The sequence below is a fragment of the Taurulus bubalis genome (genome assembly GCF_910589615.1).
Source record: "Taurulus bubalis genome assembly, chromosome: 18".
Taxonomy (NCBI): Eukaryota; Metazoa; Chordata; class Actinopteri; order Perciformes; family Cottidae; genus Taurulus; species Taurulus bubalis.
Window position 1 is genome coordinate 20,578,463 of NC_136606.1, and position 15,000 is coordinate 20,593,462.

A 15,000-nucleotide genomic window follows, 5' to 3' on the forward strand; every position below is an offset into this window, starting at 1 on the left:
AGCGGAAATGTGTGAAAAGTGGATCTATTGGCGATAAATGTCTATAAGAGCGAGTGAAGGCCATTTTGAGATGTGGTCGAGCAGGTGAAAACACTTCTTTGCTCTTCTCCAGTTCTGGCTGCCCTGTGTTTTGACAAGCCGTTGAAACTTTAAGTGGATGCCAGCTATGTAGGAGCAGGGTCTGTCCTCATACAGTCCTGTTGGTTTCTTCTCAAAGAAGTTTAGTTCCCGTCATTAAAAAGGAAGCGCTAGCGTTGGCCATAGCATTTCTAAAATGTTGACATGTATTTTGGGGGAAGAGGTACACCGGTAGTTGTTTTTACTGACCACAACCCACTTACCTTCCTGAACTCCTTGCAGTGTTTCAACCGGAGGTTAATCAGGTGGCAACTCTTCTTGCAGTCCTACTGTTTGGACATCCGTTATGTAAAGGGAACAGACTACGTGGCTCCCCAGTGACGAGAATAGTTTTTGTTATTCTCATTGATTTTCCTCCCGTCTAATCCTAACTTCTTATTAAAAGTGCTTACGAAGTTCACCGGTTGCTGAGGTGGGAACCTGGTGCAGGAGATGTTGGATCGATGGAGAAGGTCACTGGTTCATTCAAGTTGTTCCTTAGATCAGTGTTTTTCAACCTTCAAGCTACGTCACATTTTTAACAATTAAAAAAAAAAAAAAAAATCAGCAGTTTGATTCAGCAACGGCAGCACTCCTGGCAGTGATGACGGGCGGAGCATCTCAACGCTGATTGGCTTTCGCAACTCAGCGTCACGCCATTGAGTTCCATCAGTAATAATAGTATAAGCAGCAGCAGCACTAAAAATATAACCATCAATAGTCACAACATAATAGTAAGAGCATTAAGTATTTCATTAAAAAAAAAAATCCACATTTTGCACTTTGTGTTAAATTACAGTTAATCCAAGGGGCTTTTATTTTTCAAAAGGGGGCCAGACAGGAGGTGTTACAATGTCTTTGCCTGCATATCTCCAAGTCATTTGTGAATGTGCGCGTATGCAGTATTCGTCTGTCTACCATCTATCTCTCTGTCTGTCTGTCTCTACCTTCTGTCTGTCTTCTCCATTCAACTATCAAAGTAATATCATCCACAGGTGAGAGACATTAATTAATTAAAGAACTTGGTGCATCAGGTGCCGGCATTTTTAATGATTAGGGCATGGTATATAAAGCTGGTGTAACATTTCACGGGTTTGTGAGGCGAGAGATTGAGACAGAGTACATTTATTAATATGCATCCTACTATTGTCCAACAAGTGTTGGATTTCAAGGTCCATAGCCGACATCCGGAGGGGTCAACCAATAAGGAGAAGTATGTCATTAAGTGGAGAGCAAACACCTTCAGGATAAAGGGTAAGGATGCATGACACATGGACTTTAGAACACAATGATCATCCGATATGGGGAAACTCTCAATGACTAATACTTTGCCATTTAAACACCAGATGGAGAACTGTACTACCTCTGCAGGCGCAAAAGAAACACAGCGGATCACCTTGCTAAGGTGCATTATGAAACTACAATGTAGGCTTACTGCTGAGCATGCCCATTTCATGTTTAACCGAATGATTATTTCCAGGTCAACTCTGGCCTGTGTGAGAGGCCTGTGCGCTCCTTATCATCCAGACCAATGGCCTTGTGGAAAAGCTGAATGGCACAATACAGAGGTAGGTTTTGTATTCAATAGGTACATGAATTTGAGCACTTCATAGAACAACAGATGGGCTCCTTTCGCCACAGGTAATCAGTAGTGATATACTTTGTGAAAAAACAGAGGTGGCTTTATCATACCAAAAGCCTGTCTTTGATTTCTGCATTTTAGGATCCCTGAACAAACTGGTGGCAGAGAACCCCACCCGATGGGACACGGTTCTACAACCAACCATGTTTGCTCTTCGAACAAAGAAGCAGCTGACCACCAAATGCAGTCCCTATTTTTTGATGTTCACGGTATCCGTCGGAGGTGCCAAAGGAGTATCAGGTAAGAATCTGTATGTTCTCATACTTTCTTAAAAGCTTGAATTTGGATCATCCATTTCCACCATAGTCAAACTGGTTTGTGGCAGGTCACAGAAGATAAAGGCTGGGGCCTGCTACAGAGGGAGGAACTGGGCGAAGGACAAAAACTAAAACGGATGTATTCCGTCACGTTCAGGAAAACATGAAAAAAAGCCAGGACAAAGTCCAACAGAAAAAACAAAAGTGGCCAGGAGGACCACTTCAAAGTGGGGGAAGAATATTCGGCAGGAGCAGAGGAAAGGGGGCAACCTGGAGGCAGATATGTTGGGACCCTTGGTAATAACTGCCCTGGAAGGCAACAATGCTACCCTGGCCACACATAAGGGCGAGAGAAGCATACAAACTAACATTGATCACCTCACCCATTATTTTCAGCCAGAGGATCCAGCTAAACTGAAAAGTGTTGGATCCTTCTCCTCTGGCAGGTCCATCACCCACACAAACATATACCACATCACAATTGCCGCTTTCAAAAAAAAAGGAGCATCAGTCGACAGAAAGGGCCCCAAAACGGCCAACAAAATGTGTAAGTAAACGGGCAAAATACAAAGTGTAATTATGAATAGCTGAGATTGCTTTGTTTTACAGTAATAGAAGAGATATGGACAGGGAGGAAAAGAAAGACGTTGTGGTCCAGGATTGGGCCATACAAGATAGTTTCTTAAGATTTCAGGGTCTTGGCCTTAAGACAGCTGTTGGAGGGAGAGGTACTTTAAACGGAAATGATCAGTCCAATATATTTATTTTTAGATTGACGACAAGTTACTGTTTTACTCAGATCATGAATGCATACCTCACAATGGTGGGAAGAAAGGCAAACGCCCAAATAATTGACACGTATGCCATGACTGCTCTCTGGGAGGGGAACACGTCATTTAGTGAGTGCAGCTACATTTCGTATATGAGGTTATAATGTTTGTGTGTTTTCAGTTGGATCTTACAAAGACTGATGTGGCAGCTGGAGCCATTTGTTGCGGAGGACACTCATTGTAAGTAATCTTAAATGTTCCGATCTAGACTCAGTCATGTTACCATTTGATGTATTGGGTTGGCTTAATTATCATTTGCATTGTTATAGATCCTATATCTTATCGAGATGAGGTCCCTGTACCTGGACCCTTTTGGGGCCACAGGAGAAAATAAAGAAATGCAAAGATGTAACAAGGTGAGTGAGGCATCAGCTTAAATGTGTGTGAAAATAAAGAAATAATGCTTATTTAAGGAGGAAGACTTATCTCGTTAAATAATTGTCCTTGTGACTACTGCTCAAGATGGTCCTTATTTCTTTAATCATCATATCAATGTCTTTTCCGTGGGCTTGTGTTTATAAAAATGGCCAACTGTAAGCAATCTGCGATCATTGTAGAGCACTGATCCGGGAAAAATATCCGGCAATTGGGAGATGGGCATGTGGCACTATCGCCCACCCAAAGCAGCAGGACGGCACATCATGCGCTGTGTTTGTTTGCAAGGTGACAGTGCTATAATCTCTAAGGGCATCTGTCATTTGAAAATAAGGAATCAGACTTCAAGCTATCAGGACTTTTTAGCTTGCAGAGCAGATATTACTGTGGCAAGAAGTGATGTTCCCTGTGGACCATAATGCCGTGTTCACACCAAAACAGTTGCGAAATATTCGCGCGTCCAGATTACATGTTAAGTCAATGCACAGCCGCGTTAGGTTGCGAAAAAGCGAATTTTTCGCCGGGTGTCGCGATAGAAGCGAAACGGCGTCGCAACGCCGCTTTTTCGCTGGCGTTCAAATATTTCAACGCCAGCGAATAATTCGCATGACGCGGAGTTGCGAAAGCCAATCAGCGTTGAGAAGCTCCGCCCGGCATCACCGCCGTGACTGAATGAAACTGCTGGCCCGCTGAAGGAGCGCTGGAAGCGGCTTCACTCAGACACTCGTCCTGGAGGAGGAGGAGCTGTGTGCGACTACGGATAATGTTATGAACCCAGACACGGGGCGGTTGATGTCCCGACGTGTGTGGGACTTCCTCAACAAGTATAAAGCAGAGCTAGAGGTTATTTCAATGCTGAATGGCGGAAATAGTAAATGCTTTCAAGACAGAGATAAGCCCCGCCCCCTTTCCCCCGCGATGGTTGCGAAAAAACGGATTAACCACATAGAGCGAATTTTTCACCTGCGGCGCGATATAGGCGAAGTGGCGTTGCGAAAATTCGCAACTGTTTTGGTGTGAACACGGCATAAGGGGTGGCCAGGATGAGGCTGGACATTGCCATGTCCCTTCTGGATAACTCGGGTACACAGGAGTGTAACAGGAATACTTGACTGTCGTTTGAGTCAGCAGTAAAATAACATTAATGGCTGTATTATTTTCACAGATGACCTATCTGTACTTGGTAGGGCTTGTAGGGAGCTCACATTGATGAGTGGGTAAGTAGAAAGATTTATATTCTGATGCACAACTTCTGGCTGGAAGAATCGGATGCACCTTCCTCTACATCACTGGGTGAACACTCACAATCTCACAGCTACTGAAAGTGTGTAGTTTATGCCACCTGCATCATTTTCGGTGGACACTGGAGCAGCACAAATGCCACAGCTAAGATGTACACCCAGTATCAGAGATGCATTCAGTTATAATGAAGGACTGCCTCATGATGTTTAAAATGGTCAATTTTACATCATCATCTGGATGAGTTATGTGAACCAGACCAAATGTAAGAAAATACTTAAAAAGGGCAATATTTTACACTTTCAGATTGAGTGCACAACATGCATGTTGTATCACATGGGATGTGTTTGCCATCCCTCAACGGACCAAAACTACAAATGTCCTGGATGCAGTTGCTGAGGAAGCTCAGGCTGCTGATCCAGTCCTCCACTGCAATAATCCAGTCTGTTCTCTGCACATAGATCACCGTGTGGCTTGACTTCAAACTGCACAGGAACAGACTACAACGGCAGAACGGAAGATGTATTGTTGTAAAAAAAATTAGCAATTTTTTATGTACACATACTTGTCAATAAAGGAGATTTTGAATTATTATCATTACTATCTTTCCTTCTGTCAAGTCTAGCAATTACAAACCAGACTGACAAGAGCATTTTATCTAGTTTTTAATTGACGTTAGCAGCATATTGAACAGGCATCAACAGAGTCGCCTACTTTTTCGTGTCCTCACTATCTCAAGCACGTAGGGCATTTTACAGTAAACTGTTCAGTTTATATTCTTTAAAAAGATAAGCCAAGCGATCAAAATGTGTCTCGCATTGAATGCAATCTACTCGCACGAAAAAATTCGCAACGCTTTGTGTGAACGCAGTGTAATCGGACGGCACAAGGACACCGAAGTTAGGGCAGCAATCACAGGCAGAGTCAGTTCTGCAGGTTTTAATCAAACCAACACAAAAGCACGCAGCTCAGTCCAAGGTTCTATCAGTTAACTACTGAAACTAAATTCTCTCGGCCGCTAGCCGATTTACCGGCTCATCACAAAGAGGAGAAGCCTCTCCTTGTCGCATGTCTCTTGCTCCGTTCCCCTCCTTGGCTTTGTGTGGAGTGAGTCTCCCCCCACACCTGAGCCCAATGCTCTCCTGACGAGTGGGTGGAGCCTTCTGGCTGGAACCTAGATGCCATTCATCACACCTCCCCTCAGGCCCTTACAGCAGCATTAAACCTTCATGCCCCGTCTACTGCGTAACTTAAACCTTTAGTCCAGTCTACGTTAATTTGAACCTAATTCACAAAGACAGGATGTTGGAAATGGAAGCTTTTCAGAGCTATTCTGCCTTGATTTCAATCCAGAACACCGGCAACGTTAGAGGGCATTTTTAGGGTAACATATCACGTGCAGGGTTGGGTACCGGTTCCAACACGTCCGGTACCTAAAAGCAACGCAGATTTCGCTGCCTGAGCCGATTTAAATACCCTTTTCTTTTTACACTACTCTGTACTGTTGCACGTGTTGCACCCTTCAGCAGACATGACTCCGTCTCGTCGGCAACTTTTATTCGCCTCGATTCTGAATATCAGTCGTTTTACACCAACAACACTGGCGCGAACCTCCATTCACCAACGTAAAAACTACGTGACACTAAAAAGGTGACGCAGTATCCGTACGTTAAAAACGATAAGATTTTGATGTATCGATGCTTGGTTAAAATAGGGCGAATCAGAGCGCACTCGCTGCTCCGCTCTGTCGTCCGCGGGGCTCAAGGGGGCGGGGCTTCCAGCGCTCACACACAGATCGCTGGAGACAAGCTTTTGAACGTCCGTCCTCGGCTTGCTGGAACAAATCTCTCCTAGTTGATAATTCAATTCAGTTTATTTTATATAGCCCAACATCACAAATACAAATTTGCCTCGGAGGGCTTTACAATCTGTAACATAACATCCTGTCCCGGGACCTCACATCGGATCAGGAAAAACTCCCCAAATAAAGATAGTAACAGCAACAGTACCGCTTCCTCATTTTGCGGATCGGTGACCGCAGCCTCGGCCTCGCCTGCTACGGGTCCACACACAATTCCAGCTTTTCGAAATCCGTTAAGGATCGTGGATTTCTTCACTTTTCCCCATGCTGTCAAAACCCACTGACAGACCTCCGCGTAGGTGGCTTGTTGCATGCGTCCGGTGTTTGTGAAAGACTTCGGACCACTTGTCATCCACTGCTCCCACTCAGTACGCAGTGCCAATTTGAACGGCCGATTCACGCTAATGTCAAGGGGCTGGAGATATTGTGGTGCCGCCAGGAGTGATCGCTAGGATGGAGTTGGTCGATTTGACGGCGGCCGTGATGTGTGCCCTCATACTCTTCATCACGAGCCTTGCTTCGGCGGAAGAACCCACCCGGTCGCTTGCCGTAGCCCTCGGTGAGCCACGCTTACATGAGCGAGTGACTCGTTCATCCATCCCTTCTGGTTCACGCGCACAACGATGCCTTTGGGGAACTTCTCCTTCGGCATAGTGATCATTTTGAAAATCACCATAGGCGGAAGCTTCTCTCCCGCCGCTGTGCAGCTTATACGCAAATGAAGTGCGTTTTCTCGTGCCCCGTAGTTTTCACCATAACTGACGACTCGCCTTTCTTATTTCACCGTACGAGTGAGAGGAAGATCAAAAGTCAGTGGAACCTCATCCATATTACAGTTTTTTTCGATTGCTAAATGACAGTGGGTACAACTGGAGTCACATGTGCAAAACTAACTACAGCCTGCACTACCAACAGTCACCTGAGCTAAACAGTTCACGTCACCTGCAAAACTCATTCCAAGCAACATGGCTCAAAACACGCTCAGTGCAGCCAAACACTATGAACAACCCTCACTGAGATAACACACACACACACACACAGTCACTCAGAACACAGAGTAAAAAGACTAGCATCAAACACCAATACAGAAAATACAACCTTTTTATCTTTACAGTTTGAACAATTTCAGTGATTTCATACAAAGTAATATTTTCTTCAAAGAAAAGAGTGACATTCTTTCACATGATTTATTAAAAATTTTAGAACATAACAATTTTTTAAGGTAAATGAAAATTAGCAGTTTGCTTCAATAGTCTGTAGTAATTTACGGAATTACAGTCATGAGAAAAAAGGTAGAAACTAAAAGTACATACTGTAATTCGAACAAATAATTGAGGGGCTAATCCTGCCTCTCTCTAGCACCAGGCCACAGGTTTTCATCAACATCACATCTAATGTTCTCTCTTGCCATGCACCTGGGGAAGAACCTTCTGGAGTGCCTTATCCATCCCTGGCAGTCCTCACACCCGGCACACATGGCTTCCAAAAGAGACATTTGGTCATGTGGGTGGTGACCAAACACTTTCCACCTCCATTGGGTTGAGGAAGGGTGAATATGCAGGCAGGTACAAAACCATAAATCTGCGATGTGCTGCAAACCAATCTGTGACAGCTGCAGAGTGGTGAAAAGCAACGTTATCGCAAACTATGACAAAAACTTAGGGGTTTCTTACTTACTTAAATTGCAATCAGCAGTGTTTGAAAGGCACAAGGCTGAAATCTATTCAGTTTTGAATGTATGGTTCACAGTTTTGACAGCAGTGTGTTAGCATTTGAACAAAGTGCTGTAAATCCACAGCGTTGTGCAGGTTGTGGTTAAAGTCATGGGATAAGTGTGTAGGGTTTTGAAAACTGTGTTCAAGCAATGAAAAATGAACTAGAGTTTGGTGCACATGAACTGCTGCTGTGCAGACTGTAGTTAGAGTTTTGCACATGTGACTCCAGTTTTCCTCAAAGTCCGCAGGTAGCTGTTGGCAGAGTCGTACGTGCTCTGATGCTCAAGTCTTTTCTTTTTAAGAACCGCAGACACCAGGATGGTCCGCTTCTCAAATCGATAATGTTCTTTTCTGCCACGATCGCCATTGCTTTCACACGAATCTGAACGGTGGAAACACCACGGCCGTCTGCTCGCTGTGTGTGGACCCAGTCCTCTATTTCGTTCTCGAGTTCGGGCCAGTGGCATTTTCTTCCCCTGAACGCTTTGAGACTTCTTGCATCTTGCAAGTTCTCCCTGCTGCAGTCTCCAACGTCGAACCATGGACTCGTTGATCCCAAGTTCTAGTGCCGCAGCACGGTTTCCCTTTTCAAGGGCCACGTCGATAGCCATTAGCTTAAAAGCTGCGTCGTGACTTCGACATGTTTATTTCGGCGGATGCGCGACGGCGGGAAATCATCCCTAAATTAACCGCACCCCTATTTTAGCCGCCCGGGTCAAAGTTCAGAAAAAAATGATCGGCTAATACATACTTTCATACAAACTATGTCGAGCAAAAAAAGTAAGTGGTTGGACGAATATGTACAATATGGATTCACGTGTATAAAAGGAACGTGATGGGAGTCAGCGTCCTCAATGCATTGAGCTCAATGCAAGTTGAGCAATTCTAGTCTAGAACCAGCAAAACTAAAAGGAACAATTCCTAAAGCTGCACGGAGATGGGAAATACAAGAACACAAAGCTCGCTGAAGTCAAGGTGAAGAGAGCCAGATTCGATGAAAAGGCTACTCTGCCTGTTCTCGGCTTCGTACCCGTCGACAATCCGATCCTCACAGCATCATACGAAGTTGCGTACCTGATCGCAAGCAGGGCAAACCACACAGCATGGGTGAAACACTCGTAAAACCAGCTGCGTTGAAGATGGAGAATATCATGCTGGTAAACGCATAAGTTATCCCAAATTCCTCTTTCAAATGACACTATCAGCAGCAGAATAGACGACATGAGCGCTGACATCTTGGGTCAAGTGGTTGCAGGTCTGATTTCAAGCCCGGCAAAATTCAACCTCCAACTCGACGAGACCACCGGCGTTTCCAATCTAAGCCAGCTTGTTTTATTCGTGCGCTATATGAAAGATAACGTGATAAAGGAAGATTTTTTATTTTGTAAGCCTCTTACAACAACAACCAAGGCAGTCGATGTGAAGAAACTCGTGGATGACTTCTTCAGAGACAACGATCTTTCGTGGAATATGGTTTCTGCAGTTTGTTCGGACGGAGCTCCAGCCATGCTGGGATGACACTGGTTTTGGAGCACTGGTGAAGTCTGATGCACCACACATCATTGTTAGGCACTGTTCTGCACAGGCATGTGTTGGCAACAAAAACCTTGCCGTCTTTGATCTATAGGTCACAAATACTGTTAATGGTGACATAATGCCACAGTAGTTTTGCATAAATAATTCAATCACTGAAACTGTCAGAATCCCATCATGCTGCTCAGGGTCTTTCACCAAATGTATTCCAAATCAAATGCATGTGTTATGTCGGTTGCAGCATGTAGTGTTAATTGAAAAACTTTCTTTGATCTCACTTATTTTGAAGTAGTTAAAACAAAGCATTTAATGGGTTCCCCTTTAGAACAAAGTTCCTTCGCGAGCTTGAAAGGGCATCTTGCATATGCTCATTTTGTGTCTAATTTATAAAACAAAAGGTGCGATTGAAGGCAGTGCTGGGTGAAACATGGCTGATGTGGAATATTCTGTGGCAGGGTGACATCGTAACCTCGTGGATCTCAGCTTTTAGTAGTCTAGAGAAAAATAAGACACTGAAACAATAGTAACGGTACGACAAGGTGACCACTTCCACGACGCTGGACCAACACACACGCCGCTCTGCTATGGGCCCACGGGGTCGTTTAGCTGGCTTCCCCAGCCTCTCATTCACCTGCCTGCCTAATCAGCCAATTGCCCTCAGCTGTAGGCCCCTCTGCTCCAAGGATATCAATTACAGTAAAAATGGCTCATGCCCTCTCTTCACACTTAATAAAATCAAACTGCTCGATTTTTTTTTTTTTTTTTTTTTGGAAATTCTTCATATCTCTTGTGATAACATACCTTTACTCATGTGGACAAAACGTTTTGGTGATGGAAATTGGTTTACCAAAAGGTCTTGGGTTCACAAAAGCAGTTGAATATATGAATAAAAGGGTAGATACATCGAACTAAATGTCAAATACCAAATTTTGTATTTTTTGTATGTTTTTTCTCCGTGTTGGCTTGTCTATCCAATGCTTCGTTCACACCAAACGTGCGCGACCAGATTACATGCAAAGTTAATGCACAGACACGATAGGTTGCGAAATAGCGTTTCACGAGGCGCGAATTTGCGCGAGTTGAGATTTTTCCAACTGGTAATAAAAAATAAAAAAAAATCGCGTGACGCAAAGTTGCGTCAGTTAATCAGCGTTGAGAAGCTCCGCCGGTCATCACCGCTGTCTTGCCGTTGCTGAATCAAACTGCTGCTGGTCCTGAATAGAGCTGGTAGCGGCTTCATTCAGACGCTGTTGTGGGACTACGGAATATAATTATTCCACAACAAGTATAAAGCAGTGTATTATTTATACACTGTGGATATTTATTCCATGGTCGATAGCGGAAATGAAAGCTCTTTTCACGGAGACAAGCAACGGAGATAAGCCACGCCCCCTTTGACGCTTTTGGTGTGAACACAGCTTTTATTGTCGAGCGAGTAAACTGACGCGGTGCCAATTATCGTGCCGCATTTGGTGTAAATGCAGCATTACTGAAAACCAGTGTCTTTTTGCAGCGTAGGTGGGTGGGTAGGTCCTTTCCTGAATGTTCATTGGTAGTTTCACACAAAATGTCGACAGACACCTCAATTGACAAATCACGTGAAAGGCGGAGCTCCACCTTACAGTGAGCTCCTGTTACAGGCACTTGACTTGGCACTGACGCATCTAACAGCAGCGGATTCTTTTTTCTGCGCCGTTTTTTCACGGAGATATGAATATTAAAAAAACTTAAACTGTATATCACACCGGCGTGACACAGGACCCCAGAGGGTTAAAAAGAGACTCATTAGAACAGAGATGCAAAATGACCACACAGACACACACAGCAACTACAAAGAGACATGCAATGTCTACAAAGAGATGAAAAATTAACCACAGACCAGAAGGAGAACGACAACTATGAAAATATGCCAAAAAACAAAGTGACAAACAAATAACTAAAAATGACCACAATAAAAATAAAAGTATAGTCTGTGTGTCTGTGCCCCAGGTGGGCCTCTTGCACCTCTGTGCCCCAGGGACCATTGCCTTATAATCCAGCCATGCTATCAAAGCTATATCTCAAGGTTTTAGCAGGAAATCCCAGTCCAGCTGAAGAGACAGTTTTCTATTTATCCCCCCCCCCATTGATTAGCTTGATTAGTCTCATCAGCCCAAATCAACAGCCCTCCTACCCCATGAGAGGGAAGAAGCTCATCAGGCATTACTAATAAGTACAGCTTGATGCTAGTTTCAGCCAATCATGCACAGCCTCGGGCGCTGCGAATAAATAAGGCTGATTTGATCAGTCTACACTTTTAATCAGACGTTTGAACTGCGACAGTTATTCTCTCAGTTGTGCTGCTACAGTATTTGTTTTGCTGATCTGAGGTCAACTAGAGGTTGAACTGGAGTGCCTCCTCTGCTATTGGCCACTTACATAACCGTTTGTCAATAGTTGCTTTAAGTACCAGTGGCTGGTTTATTTTTACACTGTAGTTGTTGATGTCGCGGTTACGTAAGAACAATACACCACATGAAAGCATAGAACCGATGTTTAAATAAAGAAAACGACAGAAAAGACCTGTCAAAATTGATCAAACATCAAGCCACTTACCTTCCTGTAAATCAGTGGTTCTCCAACTTGTCACGGCCCTCTTTGGAGGACGAAAAAATGTTTGTGCCCCAACAAACGGTAACAAAATGGTTCATGCTGAATTTTTATTGAAATAAAGTTTTGACTGAATAATAGAATAAAAAAAATTGCAATCACTTTCAAATAAACCGCATTGCTCCATCAGACAAAAACTAATAAAATGTGCAATCACTTTGTTAGAACAATGCAAATAAAATGAGCAAAAAATAACTGGCAAAAATACGAACTTATTGTGGCTACAATTAACCCGTTTTGCACTGCATATCTTTTCAAGATAACAATAACGTGCAACCTGTGCACAACAAAACAAATGAGTGCAGATATGTGTGAGCCATCAAGTTGTATAAGTATTAGTGCACTGTAATAAAAAACCATCCATCCATCCATCCATCATCAGCCGCTTATCCGGGGTCGGGTCGCGGTGGCAGCAGGTTCAGCAGGCCGACCCAGGCTTCCCTCTCACCCGCAACACTTTCCAGCTCATTCTGGGGGATCCCGAGGCGTTCCAAGGCCAGCCGGGAGATATAATCCCTCCAGGAGGCATCCTGACTAGATGCTGAACCACCTCAGCTGACGCCTTTCGACACGAAGGAGCAGCGACTCGACTCCAAGCTCCCCCCTGATGTCCGAGCTCCTTACCCTATCTCTAAGGGTGAGCCCGGCCACCCTGCGGAGGAAGCTCATTTCGGCCGCTTGTATCCGAGATCTCGTTCTTTCGGTCACGACCCAGAGTTCGTGACCATAGGTGAGGGTTGGAACATAGACCGACCAGTAAATGGAGAGCTTCGCCTTCCGGCTCAGCTCCCTCTTCACCAGGACGGACCGGTACAGCGCCTGTTTTACAGCTGCAGCCACACCGATCCGTCTGTCGATCTCCCGCTCCACCTTACCCTCACTCGTGAACAAGACCCCGAGATACTTGAACTCCTTCGCTTTGGGTAGGCAGTTTGTCCCCACCTGGAGGGAGCAATCCACCGGTTTCCGGCAGAGCACCATGGCCTCAGATTTGGAGGCGCTAACTCTCATCCCTGCCGCTTCACACTCGGCTGCAAAACGCCCCAGTGAATGCTGGAGGTCACAGTCCGAGGAGGCAAACAGGACCACATCATCCGCGAACAGCAGAGAGGCGATCCCGAGACTCCCGAACCGGATCCTCTCCGCCCCCTGGCTGCGCCTAGATATCCTGTCCATGAAGGTCACGAACAGGACCGGTGATAAAGGGCAGCCCTGGCGGAGGCCAATACCCACCGGGAACGTGTCTGACTTACTACCGAGGATACGGACACAGCTCCTACTGCAGGCGTACAGAGATCGGATAGCCCGTGCTAACGGGTCCGGCACCCCATACTCCCGCAGCACCCCCCACAAAACCCCCTGAGGGACCCTGTCGAAAGCCTTCTCCAAGTCCACAAAGCACATGTAGACTGGTTGGGCAAACTCCCAGGACCCCTCCAGTAGTCTTGCGAGGGTAAAGAGCTGGTCCACTGTTCCACGACCGGGACGGAATCCGCACTGCTCGTCTTGAATCCGAGGTTCGACAAGCGGTCGGAGCCTCCTTTCCAGCACCCTGGCATAAGCTTTTCCCGGGAGGCTGAGCAGTGTGATGCCACGATAGTTTGAGCACACTCTCCGGTCCCCCTTCTTGAAGATGGGAACCACCACCCCGGTCTGCCAGTCCATGGGCACTGTTCCCGACCCCCACGCGACACTGAAAAGGCGTGTCAACCAAGACAGCCCAACAATGTCCAGGGCTTTCAGCATCTCAGGGCGGATCTCGTCCACCGCTGGCGCCTTGCCACCAAGGAGCTTTTTGACTACCTTAGCGACCTCTGCCAGGGATATGGGAGAAACCACCCCAAAGTCTTCCGGCGCTGCCCCCTCTCCGGGGGACATGTTGGCCGGGTTTAGGAGTTCCTCAAAGTGCTCTTTCCACCGCCCGACGATGTCCCCAGTCCGGGTCAGCAGTTCCCCCCCCCCCCCCCCTGCTGAGAACAGCCTGGGGAAGCCCCTGCTTTCCCTTCCTGAGCCGTCGGATGGTTTGCCAGAACTTCCTTGAGGCCAACCGAAAGTCCTTCTCCATGGCCTCCCCGAACTCCTCCCATGCCCGAGTTTTAGCATACGCGACCATCGCAGCTGCAGCCCTTCTGGCCTGCCGGTACCCGTCAGCTGCTTCAGGAGACCTCTGGACCAGCCAGGCCCGAAAGGCCTCCTTCTTCGGTTTGACGGCTTCCCTCACCCCCGGTGTCCACCACCGGGTTCTTGGGTTGCCGCCACGACAGGCACCGATGACCTTCCGGCCACAGCTCCGAGCAGCCGCGTCCACAATAGAGGCTTTGAACATGGTCCACTCGTATTCCATGTCCCCAGCCTCCCTCGGGATTTGTGAGAAGTTCTTCCGGAGGTGGGAGTTGAAGACCTCCCGGACAGGATCCTCCGCCAGACGTTCCCAGTTCACCCTCACTACACGTTTGGGCTTGCCAGGTCTTTCTAGCCGACTCCCCCGCCATCTGATCCAACTCACCACCAGGTGGTGATCAGTTGACAGCTCTGCTCCTCTCTTCACCCGAGTGTCCAAGACATACGGCCGCAGATCAGATGATACGACTACAAAGTCGATCATTGATCTCCGGCCTAAGGTGTTCTGGTACCAGGTACACTTATGAGCCACCTTATGCTCGAACATGGTGGTCGTTATGGACAAACTGTGGCTAGCACAGTAGTCCAACAACAAAACACCATTCGGGTCCAGATCGGGCAAGCCGTTCCTCCCAATCACGCCCCGCCAGGTTTCTCTGTC